Source organism: Python bivittatus, unplaced genomic scaffold, assembly GCF_059951505.1.
Source record: "Python bivittatus isolate LINGU-HERP-01145 unplaced genomic scaffold, Pbiv_v1 ctg000580_np1212, whole genome shotgun sequence".
In the NCBI taxonomy this organism is placed as follows: Eukaryota; Metazoa; Chordata; class Lepidosauria; order Squamata; family Pythonidae; genus Python; species Python bivittatus.
In genome coordinates this window covers 17,578,598-17,594,600 of record NW_028277087.1, presented here as the reverse complement: position 1 = coordinate 17,594,600, position 16,003 = coordinate 17,578,598, and the positions used below count along the sequence as shown (strand labels likewise).

The window sequence follows — 16,003 nt, the reverse complement described above, 5'->3', positions numbered from 1 at the left end:
CAGAAACAAACTCGGAAACCTCAAACAAACCCTGCATTCCAACTTGTGCATCATACTAAGACACAAGAGCAATCAGTAAGCCAACAGCAAATTGTGGGGTTTACTGCCCTAAAACAATCCATGGTTTATTCATTAGACCTATCTGTATATCATAAGAAATTAACCACATTATGATGTAGCATATCTTCAGTTTTGGAAGAATCACTGTACGTGCTGGGAGATTCTGTTCTCCAACCCCAAGAAGACAATAAGAAATAAGTTGAACTGCTCACAGACACATTGCTGGGGGCACGTTTAAGGACTACCTTCAGAAAGCAATCCCTCTGCGCAGTTTCAGGCATCACAGCACCTGCAGTGTTTTATATAATCCTTTGAAGGGCATTTCTGAAAAGCAAATAGGGAGGGGATGAAGTTAGAGGACAGCAGGCAATTAGGAGATACCAAACATTTTATCTTGATAAAAAGAATATAGCATACAAATTACAGGGGACAAGATAAAATGCATTAAGGAAGGTGGCAACCGGAACATTGCGACTGAATTCTCTGGAGGATACAGAGAATGACAATGCCAAGTGAATCAAGGTGGCTTCTCCAACCTGGCGCCCTTCAGATGCATCTCAACTTCTGTTATCCTTGAGCAGCCTGACGTTTGATTTTCAACATATCTGCAGGGTCCCACATTGATCACGGCTAGATTAAGGGCACAATGACACAGGCACACATGCTTGACTTCTGACATTTCCTAGGCAGCCTCAATTCAAAACAATCAAGGAGAGGAATCCCTGACCACTGCAATCCAACTGCCTATCAAAATATCTGGCATCAAACAAAATCTACACAAAACATCTTATTGCGATACAGGATTTTTCTTGAACAGAGTGAGACCATTTGTCCATCAAACTCAAGTACTACTAGCACTAACAGATAGCATATCTTCATGGTAGCCTTCTCCAGTGGCTTTGGACATCAGGTACCTTAATTCCCAGCCAGAATTACTGGGTTGGTCCCACTACATTTGGAGGACATTACATTGGGGATGGCTACAATGAACTTTTGATAAAACTTTAATAAGTATAATAATTAAGATGCACTTTGGGATCAAGTCCAGCTTTTGAAGTTTTATTTATTTGATTTCCTTTCATTCAGAACTTCAAAACAGGATACATGGAGCTTCCTCCTTCCATTTTCCCAATAGCACCCTGTGAGGTAGGTTGGGCTGAAAGAGTGTGATTGCCCCAAAGACACAGTTTTCATGCCAAAGTTCACCCAAGTCAAGGTTCTGGACATTAATTTTTTCAGTCTCCTTCAGTGCATATGGTGCCTTCCAGATATACTGAACTCTCATAATTCTGAGTCAACATAGCCTTTATAAAGAGGTAGTCTGGAATAGCAGTTAAGGTGCTGGACCAGGAACATGGAAACCAGGAAGTCCATACTCATGCATGAAAGCTTACTGAGTAACTTCAGGTCAGCCCCTCTCTCTTAATCTAACCTACTTCAAAGGGCAACTGGAGACAAAATTGGAGGAGAGACACAGTATACAAATTATTGTAGATAAATAAATGCCCGCTGTCTTGAACTCCTAGAAGAAAGGAAGGCACTGAATCTAACAAAAATATATAATATTAAGCTAAAGGTTAGTCCTATCTAGCCTTTACATTGCCCTGGAATTCTCTATGCACTTGGCACCCTAAATGATTACAACAGACAGGCCCTAGCATTCAAAATCAGAAATTAGATGTGGACAAATTTTTATTTTTATTTCAGCAGTCCCAACCCATCTTTCTCACAGTCAGGCCAGTTAACAATGGAGTATTGTGCTTATTCCAGATCTGAAACCAAAATTGGAATCCTGACTCTGTCTGGACATGTTGAATATCAGCTGTGCAATGTTCCTAAAGAACGATACTAAGACAGCAGTAAAAAAAAAAAAAAAAAAGCAGCAATCTGCTTTAGTATCTCAAAAGCTGCAGACAACCAAAAACGTGGATTTTCACTTCATTACCAAAGGAAGATTGTGAAATTGTGTGTGGGATCCTGCTTATATACCCTGTAGCGTAAAAGGCCAGGAAGACCTAGAAGTGCACAACCCCTCTTGTGAGTTGACTAAGTTTAGACCAGCAGCCAAACCAAAATGAAGGAGCTTGAAAGGAAGGCAAGAGGGGCCAATAAAAACATTTCCTTTGCTCAACCTCATTGCATGTTCCAGAAGCCCTGTACTTTCTGTGGTTAGCATTTAAACAAAATCATCTAAAATGTAGAGAGGTATAGGTAGTCCTCATTTAGCAACTACTTTGGACAGTGACCATCCACAGTTACAACAGTAATGAAAAAGCAACGTTGTGACCAATCCTCACATTCACGACCTTTGCAGGTCTGTAAAGCAAAGGAAAACTGAGGTAAGATCATAAGCGCAGTCACAGTTTCACCTAGTGACCACTTTGCTTAACGACCAAGTTGCTGGTCCCAGTTATGGTTGCTAAACGAGGACTACCTGTAATAATAAAGTCAGGATTAGATGCTAAAGATAGGATCATAAAAGGAAGCTAGAATCCTGGACTCGCCATGGCTAGGGAGGACCTTTGTACAAGTTTGGCTTGTGTGCCAATTGTGTCCTTTCTTGGACCAAGAGATCTTGCTCACCATCACTCACCCTTTAGTTATCTCTCAGTTGAATTACTGCAGTGCACTCTATGGTGGGCTGCCCTTGAAGACTACCCAGAAGTTCCAATTGGTCCAGCATGCAGCGGTGCATGCAGTTCTGGGCCCTTCACATTTTGCCCATGTTACACCTTTAAAGTTTTAAATGGCATAGGGCCAGGTTACTTGCAGAACCACCTTTCTCTGAGTGTACCTGCCTGTCATACCAGGGTAGGTATGCTCCAGGTCTCTTCCCTTAAATGTTGCCATCCAGTGAGACCTCAGAGATGTGCCTTTTCTATGGCTGCCCCAACCCTATGGAATACCCCCCCCTGAAATTCAGAGGGCCCCTACCCTATTAGCCTTTGGGAAGGCTGTGAAGATCTGGCTCTTTGCCCAGGCACTGGACTAGGATAAATGTGAACTCAGAAAAATGCAAATGTAAATGTAGATTTTATGGGACACTGTGCAGCACTGTGTTTGGGATAAATATTGTTGCCTTTGGTCAGTTTTATTTATTCTGTTTTTATTGAATACTGTTGTAAGCCATCTAGGATTATTATGCATAAGATAGGTGGCCAGGTGAGTTTTAAAAAACTAAACTAAACTAAAATCATAGGGTTGGAGGGAACTTAGATGCCTTCTAATCTAATCCCATGCCTAGGATAGGAATCTTCATACCATCCTAGACAAATGGTCTTCCCACCCTTGCTTGAAAACCTCCAATGATGGAGCCCCCAGGTCTTCAGGAGGCCAGCTATTTCACTGCTTAATAGCTCTTGCAGTCAAAATAGAAGAAACCACTATTCTAGACTAGCCACTCAGTTGTCCACAACTCAAAAGTCAGTTCCATCTATTATTACTCATATATTTATCTACATAAAGTTCTCCAACCTTTTTGGCTAGAGGCTATATTTGGAATTTTGAGAGTTCTGGATGTCATGGACATTGCTAATTACAAAACAAATATATCAATGAAGCAGAGTCTGGCAGGTGCAACAGGAAGGGCTTGTATGTATACTGGTGCCTATAGGAACCCTGTTGATCCTAGATCTATGTGAAACATGTATATTTCACATGTTTATCTGCAAAGGATATCACTATGTGTCTTTAACGTGATTATAGCCATAAAAATGAGAGAAGCTAGGACATACACATTTTGCAATTCAGCTTCCTGAGAATCACATACTAGAGGTACATTTTTCTTGCTCTTATGACTGGAAGTACAACAGCATGGATAAAAAAAATGATGGAAATGTTGAAGCCACAGGGATGACTAGGATTTTTCGTGTCCTGGATGCAAGCCTCATCATTGTTTCATTATATGAAAAAGCAGGAAAAATATGCAAAAACAGCATCTTCATCACAATCACTAAGTCTGATTGAGGGTGATCATGCTAAGCACAGCCCATGGATATACAAAAAAGGCACACCAAAAAGCATGTTCTCAACAGCTGCTTCACATTTTTGCCACTCCATTTTCTCACCACCTGCTTATCTTATAGGTCAACGTTCCCTAGCTGAATGCTCTCCAGCTGGCTGGGAATACTGGAATTTGTAGTCTCAATATAAGTAGAGGTCACCAGAATTAGAAGACTGTCCTAGAAACAGGACAAGCTTACATCTGCTTTTCTGACTTCTAGACATCAAAGTTAAGGTAAAATTGAAAAGGGAAGGAAGATTAGAGACCTATGTGGGGGGTGATAAAATTTGATATTAATTCATTTTTAATTTGTTCTGACAGCAATCTGCTTGGTGGTTTGGAGCTTTCAATGAAAGAACAGAAAACCCAATTCTGCCTTAGAAAAGAGGGAGCTGTTTGCAGCATTCAAGCTTTTGACACCACCTAAAACCCAGAGCTGCTTATGGGTTTACTTCCACTTCTTTCTGCCACCAGAACTTACTTATTTCCAGCTGTACAGCATTAATTCAGTTGCTCTGATGTCATACTTATTATGTACTTGTTTCTCCCTTCCATCCTTTATGCTAGAAATGACTATCTTAACTAGAAATGGACAAATATAGCTATTCTGCTTTCTATAATGTGTGCATTTTTTCAAGCTCATTCTATTCAGTTCCCATCTCAGTTAGCAAACATTCCTTTATACAGTCTGCATGAAAACTCACATATATTGTCATATGCACCAAAGTTCATACACATTTCTTTTAACATATATATGTTAGTAAACAAAGTTCTTTAGCACAAGCATTTTTGTTTGCATTCTTTGACTGAAAAACTACATTAAAAAATCTGGAAAGTGAGAAAACTGATAGACAATTCTGAAAACCATAGTGCAAAAATGTGTTTTGTCTTGTGCATTTATTCACAAAATGTACCCATGAACTGAATAAGTATCTTCCCAATCTCCTCTGTACTCAGAGGACAAATATATTTTTCTCATGTTCCAGTCCACATGGTTATCTCCCAAAAACCATTCCACATTGCACTCCCACACCCAGATCCTCAGACCTATTGATTAATTTTGTAGAGACAATCAATTTGGATTTTACAGTCAAATTCACAGGGTGTCAGCCTGTGAAACAACCTCCCAGGTGAAGTCTTTGAAGAAAGTCCAAAGGGAACTTGCAAAATGAATGTAACTTTTGCTAAGTAGAACCAGCATGCTGCTTCGTTATTTTTCACTGAATGATCACAGCTGGCTCTACTCTGCAACTGAAAAATGTGGGGTAAAAATAAAACACATACTGAACATGTGCATGTTTTGAAAGACATGCACACAAAGCAGTTAGGGCCTAGTTAATTGTCAGCCTTCTGGAGTTAGTGCTTCTTTAAACCATAGCTAAATAGCTGTGATATACAGAACTCAATTAACCTGTCTTTGAAGTCTGTTATCTTTTTGATGGAACTGGCAGTTTTCTATGAAGGACAAAGCACTCAGTACTGGGCTATGTAAACCTTAAAATTATTGCAGACACTTCAGTAAATACATCTCAGTGCAGGAAAAAAAGAAAAAAAACCCCACCAGGATTATGTTATCTACCTTGTAGCATATTTTTTGTCCTCTTCAGCACAGGACTAGTAGGGAGATAGAAACTAAATTAGAAATAGATCATGAATGAAAAATGCCCAAGCAAAATCACAGGAGGAAAAAAATCTACCAAAAATCTTGTTTGGTCAGGAACTACATATCTTTATTAACAAACTTTCAGAGCTTACCATGCCTGTTGCATAGTTTTGCCAGATCTCTTGGAAATAATTTATTTTATGACCAAAAACCCTACAAAAAGAGGTCTTTAAAACTTTCTCCCAAGCCATTTCTGTCATAGGATCTTTTGTCCCGAAAAACCATTGCTGAGCTAGAACTCTAACCTGAAGATAGTTTACTAAAGATACAAATATCTTCAGTAACAGCTAGCAAATATGTGGGTTGAAGTGACAATGGTAGACTTTTTTCCCTCATGTGTGCTCCAACTTAATTATGAATTTCTTCTGGAACATTTGGCTAATATGGGACCTAAGATACAGGGTTGCTAGTTCCAGTTGATTTGACTGAATATTCCCAGAAGATGAGGCTGGAAGATTAGTACTTTGGATCATTTTTCACCTTTGAAAGGTCAGGTTGTAGCTTGGTGTGTTTCTGGATAGAACAGAACTCCTGGATGGCCAGATGGTTGCCCTGGCTATGAGTGCTCAGCTTCAGTTGAAATGCTGTCTCCGTCTCTCCTTGAAGAGATGGATGTAACCATGATGGCCCATGTTTTAATCATTCCTACTTAGATTACTGCAAGGTGCTGTAATCACTCCTTGAAGAGTGTTTGAAAAATACAGTTAGTGCATATACCACAACCAGATTTTTTGTATGCTTTTTACAGACTACATTTCTGCTATCTTAAAACAATTGCTTTGGTTTCCAGTTTGCTTCCAAGCCCAATTCAAGGTGCTGGTTCTTACCTACAACACCCTATTTGAATGACTGATTTTTTCCCATAGGAATCCCCTAATAGTTTACAATCTCTCTGAGAAGTCCTGTACTGTGCCCCATTAAAAAGACAGGCTAGGCAAGCTGCTTTTGCTATTAATCTGGTCTGCTCTGAATTTGTTTTAATTTCTTTCTTGTGCACCTCCTTGAGGGCTTAGTTTGGCCTACAAGGGAAGTTAGAAATACTTTAACACAAGTCAGTTTATACTGTTGCTTAGATTTTCTCCAAAACTAGGAACAAGTGGAAAAATTAGCTTTGAAAGAAGTGGAGCAAAAGACCATAATGCTTAAGAGAACAATGGTGTAGGGAAGATAGAGAGAGACATAAAGAATAGGAAATAAGGGCATAGAAAGATTAAGCTTCGGCTGAACAGATGCTCTCTCTCTTTCTTCCTTGTCCATCTGAGACTTGCTCTGTGGGGCAAGAATGTGCTGCATTTAAGAATAATTTCTGTATTCTGAACTCAGCCAATAAAATAGGGCAGGTATGAAAACAAAATTAAAATAACAGAAACAAAAGTAATATAAGGTTTCTACCCACCATATATCAAGAGGTGGCAAAAGTCAGTACTGAATAATACAAAGAACTTAATATAGCCTCCGAAACCACACACAAAACCTCTCTAGCTTATGCAGCTCATCACTGGTTAAAATGTTCCTAGAATGCAGTCATTCATGTTGCAGGTGATAGAATCACATGCCCTCTCCCCAAAACCCAGATGGAGATTTTAGGTATTTATCTGCATAGCTTTCTCTCCAGTAACATTAAGATTTTTATTTGCAAAATTTTCCCCTTCTTGAGAGACCATTCAATCATTCCCCTACATATAGTTTGAAAAAGAAGATTTAAACCATATTGCCATGAGAAATGACACCTTGAAGATGCTCCCTGAGTCTAATATCTCCTAGTTAGCATCAGTTTCTTGGAAGGTATTTATTATTTATATAGGAATCTTGATGTAGTGTATTTTAATTAATATTTATTCTTTTTACTGTAAACTGCCCAGAGTTGCTTGCAGTGAGATGGGCGGTGACAAATCTGAAATACAAATAAATAAACAAACAAGCAAATAAATAAATAAATAAATTAATGCTTGTTCAAGGAGGCTCACAGTTAAATAGGAACTGGGACAAGGGCTAAGAGTATTAACAGGACACCTTGATAGTCAGTCAAGCCATTTTTGACAATTCATTATGATGGCCAGGAAAGAAAAATTCTTTGTTATCTTGCTGAAGAAAAGTTCATGAAAAAAGAAAAATTCACCCCATGCTTAGGGACCTGCATTCCCATCCAGAATGAAGAGAGACAGCGATTTGGCACAAGTTTTTTCTCAGGCTCATTTTACTGTACAAACAATTATTAAAATGGCCAACTCTGCACAACAGTTAAGTCCATCTCAGAAAAATGCAGGTGGAATGTGATAATATCGATGTTGAATCTAGATATTTTGTCTGCTTCCTCCTCCCACACCCATTCAATTTCTCTTAAAAGAATGAGCCATGTTATAGACTGCACACGGCAAAACAGATCCCCCAGGAGCCAGGAAGTTAATTAGTAAGGACCCCCCCAAATCATTCATGTTCTCCCCACTGTAATTTAGGCATCCTGATTCCTGTCTCCCAATTCCCTCTCGGACATTATTCAAATATCCACTTAACACAATGAAAAGAAAGACATGGCAAATAAAACAGGAAAGTTACAGCTCACATAAAATCAGCAAGCATTTCCCCATGCACTCCTGATATATAAAAAAGTACACCAGTCTTAGTATCTTGCTTTCTGAAGGAAATGGATTATGAATGGCTAATGTATAAGCAGCATGGGAGGCCTGTTTACTTAAACCCTGAGGTGGAACAACAAATCTAGCAAAGTTAATAGTCCAACTTTAGTGGAAGTTGCAGGCAGTTTATTGCAGTACTGGTGGGTGTGGTGGAAGGATAAAGGGAGAAAAAAGATAACCCAGCTTTGAAGTGTTCTTAGAAATGAGAATGCAGTTAAATACTGCTCTGTGCCGGGTACAAGCTGTCAAATTATCCTATAGCATCTATTATAAAACTGGACTCTTCACTTGGCTTGTAACATGGCCACCTACAAGTATAAATTACAGTTTCTCATACAGGTTTTGTAAAAGGAAATGCAGGGGAGGAATCTTCCCCACCTACTCAGATCTCCAGATGTGTGTTTTGTGTTATTAAAGCCACAGTAATAGATATGTCAACTAAAAAGAACAACTTGGAAGTTGGGGAAGGCTAGGAAAGTCCTCACTGATATTTGAAGCATTTTTCCACTTGGAAACTATTCTGATATTAGCAAAAGTTTGTCTCAAAACTCGTTACATGGACCAGAGATGTGTCAATGGCAAGTTCTATAAAGCTAATATACAAGGGCAATAAAAGTAGAATTGTCTAGTCCCCAGATTTCACCCCCACAAGACTATGTCAAAAAAGGCCCTAGGTGTTATTCTCGTATGTCAGGATCAGACAAATTTTTGCAATGGTAGGATGAATTGTTTTTTCCCTATTTTTCTTCAGTGGTCAAGGGCTGCAGGAGGTGTGGCAGTGATGTAATAACTTCAACAAAAAGGAGGGGGTGAGGTCTGAAATTTCAGCCTTTTTCTCCACTGTGAAATGGTTGGAGATATCAGTTTATGTCAGGTATGTAATATTTACTGCAACTAATTATCTTTAGTTTTCCATAAATAACCACTGGAAAATTGTGCCAATTTTATTCGGTGTTTGCTATCAGTGGAACCCAGGTACTCAAGGCCTTCTAGAAGGTTAGCAGGGTCAGGATCATCTGAATCTCAGAGGAGACACTGTTTCATAGAAGGGAGCTGGATCATGGAACTGTTGGGATGGGCAGAAACAATTAAGAGACAGTAGTCCAATAAATGATCCAGCCCTGTGCTGTGCAGGGTTTTATAGCTGACAAGTAGCACTTTAAATTGCACCCAGAACCTAGTGGGAGCCAGTGCAGCTTGCAATGCAGTGGTGTTATATGGGGGTAGCACAGTGCAGCTCAAACTGCTTGCACCATTGTATTCTAGACCAGCTGCAGCTTCCAAATACTCAAGGGCAACCCCATGTAGCACACATTACTATATAATAGTCCAACCAGGAAGTGACTAAGGCAGGAGTGACCATGAGCAGAACCTCCCAATCCAGAACTGGCTGTAATTAGCATATATGCTGGATTTGTACATAGGCCTCCTTGCCATAGCTGCCACCTGCTCCTCAAGCAGGAGCCATGAATCCAGAAAAACCCCAGTATTATACCAGCTTTGTCTGGGGGAATACAACCCATCCACAGTCAGAGATAGAAAATCTCCAAATTAGGAGGAGCCATAAAACCCATAGCCAACCAGTTTTGCTAGAGTTAAGTTCCTCATCCAGACCTCCAGAGCCTCCAGGCATTGGGAAAGAACTGAAGGCACTGGATTACTGAGGGCAGAGATGTACAGCTGAGCATCATTACCATTCTGATGATACCTAACCCAATGTCAATGAATAACCTAACCCAATTATTATTTTACAAGATATGAACATTCTCATAATTATGGCATGCAAGCTGTACTTCGTTTAAGTGGTTGCACAATGCCTTCATTGGGAATAAATCTTTATCTGAATATAATCTCAGAAAATTGCTGCATTTAGATCAGGTCTGTAGAACGTGGTTTGACTCCACTAAACCCAACTGAGTTTTCAGCAACCTACTGCAGCCGATCAGGTGCTGGGCAATCTCCCTACTATTGTGAGTTTAAGCTAGATACCAAGGAGGTTTACTGAACCTGGAAGTTGCCTGACTGAGCGAATAGGCAGCATTCCTCTTGGAATCACAAATGGTATGAGCCTGGTACTAAAAACTGAGTCAGTGTTGTGATGCAAGAAAAATATCCTGAACTAATTAGATGGACATTTAGTTCAGGTGCAATATTATCAATTCATGTATTTGGCTTCATGAATAAGGTCTTGTTTTATCACATACCACTATGTTCTCAGTTGTTCTCCACTTCCATCCCTACCAATCCATTAAGACCTAGATGAAAATGGTTTGGTTTCCAGTGATGTGGAAGAAATATTTTCTCCAACAAAAGTATTTTCAAATACTGCAAACAAGGTACGAAAATCACTTAACTTCACATTTGAGCAGTATGCACTACAAGAAGCCAAATCTCTTAATTTTTATATCGAAACAGAGAACAGAAACAAAAAAGGAGCTTACTAACACATAAATGATATACACCAGTGACAGCTCAACTGAATGTGTCATATTAAGGAATGTATTTAAACACTTATTTAAAGACATGGGTTAGACTGAGAGTGTCTTTTCCGCAAATGAAAGGGTCTGAAATCCAGTGAAGAACCTGAGGAGTGGGGTAAGCAATTTTGGCCAGTTTTCCATACTGTTGTCTTTCATACTGTTCAAGTGGATCTGGAACCCTCCAGAACAGATTTTCAGGAGGGACAGAGAAAAGACAACATCAGTGAAAATTATCTCCTATTACAAATGTACACAGCATCAACTGAAGTTTATGGGTGTCTTATCATCTGCATCTGACCCTTGTATTTTCAGTTTTGAAATATTACATTAACCAAGAAGCAAAATACAGTTAATCCAATCTACCTACTTTAAATATATTTTCCAGGCTGCTTTAAAATCCTTGTGAAAGTTTGCCACCAAACAGAACAATGACACTTCTGGTCAAAACCTTGATTACTTCAATTCTTGATGGGTATACGCAGCACAAACTGTGACAAATTTTTAAAACTTTAATAATTGATAACTATCAGGAACACCATGTACTAAATAGCAAGCCAAGGTAAAGTAGTTCAGAATTGCTGGGACAATTGCTATGACAGAAAGAAACCATACAAACCTCATCGAGAGTGATATATTGAGGAGCAGAGAACAGAAGTAGGAACAAATTCCCTCCTCAGATAAAAATAATAATAATGAAAACTATGACTTTGACTTTCTCTGCAATGAGAATCTGCTATATTCCAGTTCATTTACAAAAAGACAGAAATCTATTCGACTCTAAGCTGTTTCAGAGATGGCACTGTCATAAAACCTGGGGCTTGAAGGGCCTATTTAAATAAATTATCAAGGAGGCAAGAAAAGTGAAATAAAAATGCTGAATTCAAATTTCTTTGGAGACAACCGCCCCCCCACCGAACTTGAGATCAAATAGTTACAGAACATAAAATGGGGCATCACTAGGTCACACTGATTCTAGGACCTGCACTGGCAAATGAATGCTACTCAAAAGCAGGGCATGAAAACAGTAATTCTTCAATGGAAGCAACACTCATCCCTCCTCAGCACACAGAAGCTTCTCCAACTTCTAGCCTTTTAAGTATGTTGGACTTCAGTTTTCATCATTATGGCCTATGTAGCATGGCCTATAACTTAGTCATGCTACGGGGTGCGATAGCAGTTGCGGTCCATCAGATTTGGAAGATATTTGCTTTGGAAAGCTGGTGACTGCTAAATAAATATGGCAGATAGACTTGTCATTTTTCACATTAATTCACAATCTTCTAATTATCACTGCTTCTTCCCACATCTCCCATGGTCCATGTTGGTATGATAAACACAGAACTTAAGAAAGTCACTACCACATGATGAGAATATTCTACCTTTGGTCTTCAAACAAAGCTGTACTGGTACTGGCTGCTTATTTCAAACTGCTCAGAGATTCATCACACAAAGTCAAAGAAGCTGGAATCTAACAAGAATTAATGGCATTGCTAATCCAAGGGTAAGATGAAGCTGAAGTCTACAAGAGCACTGGCAACAGAACCTATCCTGACTAAAGCTATGAAGTTGGAGAACAGCCATTATTCCACTAACACCCCGGAACAAAGGCATTTTAATCCTTTAATGCACAAAGAGAGCTGTTGCAGAATTCATAATTCTTAACTCATAAGTAGGCCTTCACTTATGAGGGAATACTGCTTTTAGTACCTTAGATGGACATCTCTAAGTAGGCCTTCACCTGAACTTGCAACTTCTCGTGTTGATGTGGTATTCCCTAAAACTGGGCCAGGGTTCAGTTTCTATCTTGGAATTCACAGGAAGAGGGGAAGAGGTGGCTCTTTGCATCCCAGAGGCTTAATGGTGTGGCCCTTGAGTCTCAGGGTACGAACAGCATTTAAAGTGAAGACTGTACCATATATACAACAGATGCTCCCAGGAAGTCAAATCCTGAATGTTATCTGTGTTTTTAAGAACACTGGAGTACTCTTCCTGTACGTGAACACTGCTTCAAGAGCTTGGAGGAGGGATTCAGAAAGTTCAAGGGATGATGTAAAATAATCTTTTATTACCAGACTCTGGGGAACCCTGCCCACTTTCACTACTATCTATCTCCAGAGCTACTATTACAGGAATATAGAATGAAGAGTATCTGATTAAAGAAGAATTACAAAAGCATTTAGCAAGGCTGAAAGCCAATCCTATGAACCACCTCATTAAGGCAGCAGCACAAAGAAGTACAATGAAAGATGTCTCTACCATGGGCAAAAATTTTGCAACAAACCAGTAGTGGCAACACTGCCACCACCATGGGATTTTTGGAGGCCTTGAAGCAGGAAACCTTGGTTTAACAGTATATTTTAGTTCTGATTGCCATTTCATTGTCTTAGTAGGTTGTAATAGTTGTGTGTTGCTTTTTGCATTCTACAAATAAACAAACAAGCCTTGTGCAGGCTTTTGTTACTATATATAAATATAAATATAAATATAAATATATAAAAAAATCAGAGTCTGCAATTCTTTTGGAGACAGAAGACATAGCTGGAATTTTTAAAACAGGCTGTAGGTGCATGAAAGGCCTGGCTAGTCACAAAACATCCACTTCTCAGGAAGCAAACTGATGAAGCTGTTCCACCCTATCTGTTTTAGCCCCTTCGGGTGTTCTTTGTCAGTGGGCTGCAGCCACCCACCATTTCTATTTTTGAAGAACACCCATGGGGACCATGTGGGATCCAGAGGCAGTCTTGTAAAGAAATGATGCTAGAGGCTGATTACAGAACATAAGGGTTAGAAACAAACCTGGGAGATCATCTAGCCCAGTGTAATAATTCCCTACTACAGCAACCTTAACAGACGACCATCCAGCTTTGTTTAAATACTTCTAGTGAAGGAAAATCCACCATCTCCTGAGCCAGCCCGTTCTATTGCTGAGCAACACTTTTACCATTAATATTTTCTATTTACTTGCTTATAATTTAAGCCCAATATTTAAGCTTTTCCTTCCAACCCCCTTATCATCTTGGTTCCTTCTTCTCTGGACAAGTTACATGCTCATTTGTCAATGTCCTTTCTAAAATGTAGCATCCAGAATTGGATATTCCTAATTCTAATATGAGAGAGGAAGGGAAAAATACATACTGTTCCATTTATTTACAGGATATATACTTTAAGATTTTTTTTTATATTACCTTTTTATACCTAACATACAGAAGCCCTGACAATTTTTAATGTTGCTTTTCCATTTATAAAAAGACTTACTTTTTTGTGGTCAGAAACAGAGTCCGGAACAGGACAGCTGGTCTCTTCTGCTTGCAAGTTTCTAGTGGCATTTATGATCCCAATTAGAGTCAACAAAGAGGGGACTCTCATCTTTTAATGCAGCTCAACAATCTGCATTCTCATCCTGATTTCATTACTCTGCAAGTCATCAGTTCAGACCTCCAGCAAAAACTATCTGGCAGCTTGCTGTTTTAAGGAGAGATAGTACAAAGACAGAAATTTGAGCATCCAAAAGACAGAGAGAGAGAGAGAGACAAAGAATGGATGATGCTATTCACTTTGGGCCCTCTTCCACCAACTGGCTTCTAACAGATTTCCCCTAAGGGACATCAAAATGGTCAACTGTCCCACTCTTATAGGCAAGAGTATGTACTATAAGCAATCCAGCAATAAACTGTGATTGTGTTTCCAGAATGTACAAGTCATCATTATGGCAATTTAAATGATCATCCAGCAGGTTCCCTTCAGGAGGAAAGTAATGAGTAAAAAATTTGGATATTTGCACATGAATGAAACAGAAATAAGACACTGCCAGTCTAAGCTGAATTCAGCATCACTAATGTCCTTTCTGGCTTACACCCAGGTTTCCATCCAAGTGCTATCAAGCAGCACATAGCCTGGTAACTTCCTGGCAGGGATCCAGTAAACCCTCATATCCTCAGCACCATTATATCCACTTTTCCCCACAAGTTAGTTAAAGCTTTCCTATAAACAGAGGACAGCAAAACAAGAAAAAAACAACAACAAAACAAAATGATCCCCCCTTGCATTAGCCAAATGGGGAAAGCAGTGAGGACAAAAGTGGGTGGGGGATCAACAAACAAAAACCTAAGTCAAAGCACCTAGCAGCCTTTGTCTGGGCCAGGAAGCTAAACAAGTGTAGCCCTTATAAATGCTTGGATGGGAGGCCACCTGGGAACACCAAAGCTATAGGCTCAGCCGGGAACTTGAAAAAGCATCCCAGAAAAAGGATAGTGGCAAACCACTTCCAAAAACCTTGCCAAGAAAAATGTAGGGACTAGTCCAGGCAGTCACCAGGAATCAACACTGACTCGAAAGCACAGATAAAAAAAAGCTTTACAGCATGATAGCTTTCAAACTAGAAATCTAGAAAAGCCTGAAATTGCTTACAAACTTATTAAGAATTTATAAGATCAGCAGCAGTAGGTCAACTGGAACATGTTCCAAGACATAAATCAAGAGAAGACCAACAATTCCGAAAGAAATGCTAGCTTAAAACAGGTTAATTAAGATGATAGGAAGATGAAGGACTTTAAAAGCAATTTGATTTTAAATGAGAATCCTCAACATCTGAATCCAGATGCCAAAGGCATAGAACTCGGCTCAAGTTCTGAGCCAAGAAACTAATTTTAGGTGCTCAAAAAGAGACAGTTTCAAGGAGGGTGTTGTAGTTGCAAAGACAGAAACCTGTCACTCTCAAGGATGTTGCAAACGTACAACTCACAGTATCCTTCACTACATGCTGGGTAAGACTGCTGAGGGATTAATTCTACATCATCTAAAGGGCCATATGTTTCCTACTCCTGGGTTTGGATACTAAATTAAGGTCAGATTCATAGGTTTTCTGTATGAACTTCAGCTAATTACTATTATTTGAGGAACAAACAACTAGGCTCAAATTATCCTACTTTGGACACATTATGCAAAGACTAATTCTCTAATTCTCAGCAATCATTTGAACAAAGCTCTACACCTCCCATTTCTGCAATGAAGTCCCTACACAAAATGGCCCAGCACCTAAGGACACACGTGACAATCAAAATAAACTATCCCCAAATTGTCCATTCTAAAAGTTTCTAAAACTTGCAAGGGAAAAATTTCCTGAAGAAATGCACTGTGTTTAGGGTGATAAACCACAACTATG

At 39.3% G+C, this 16,003-nt stretch overlaps 1 protein-coding gene across 3 annotated transcripts in view; it reads right to left on the bottom strand.

Annotated features, from left to right (window-relative positions):
• FBXO34 (F-box protein 34) overlaps positions 1-16,003 on the bottom strand; it is a 50,910-nt gene that overhangs the window by 23,437 nt on the left and 11,470 nt on the right. The window contains exon 2 of one of the 3 annotated variants that reach the window (XM_025166163.2): positions 273-384. The exons of 1 other annotated variant lie outside the window; for it this stretch is intronic. The gene's annotated coding sequence lies outside the window, so the exon portion shown is untranslated. The remainder of the gene's footprint in view (positions 1-272; positions 385-16,003) is intronic. One more of the 3 variants, XM_007427374.4, reaches the window with a different exon arrangement.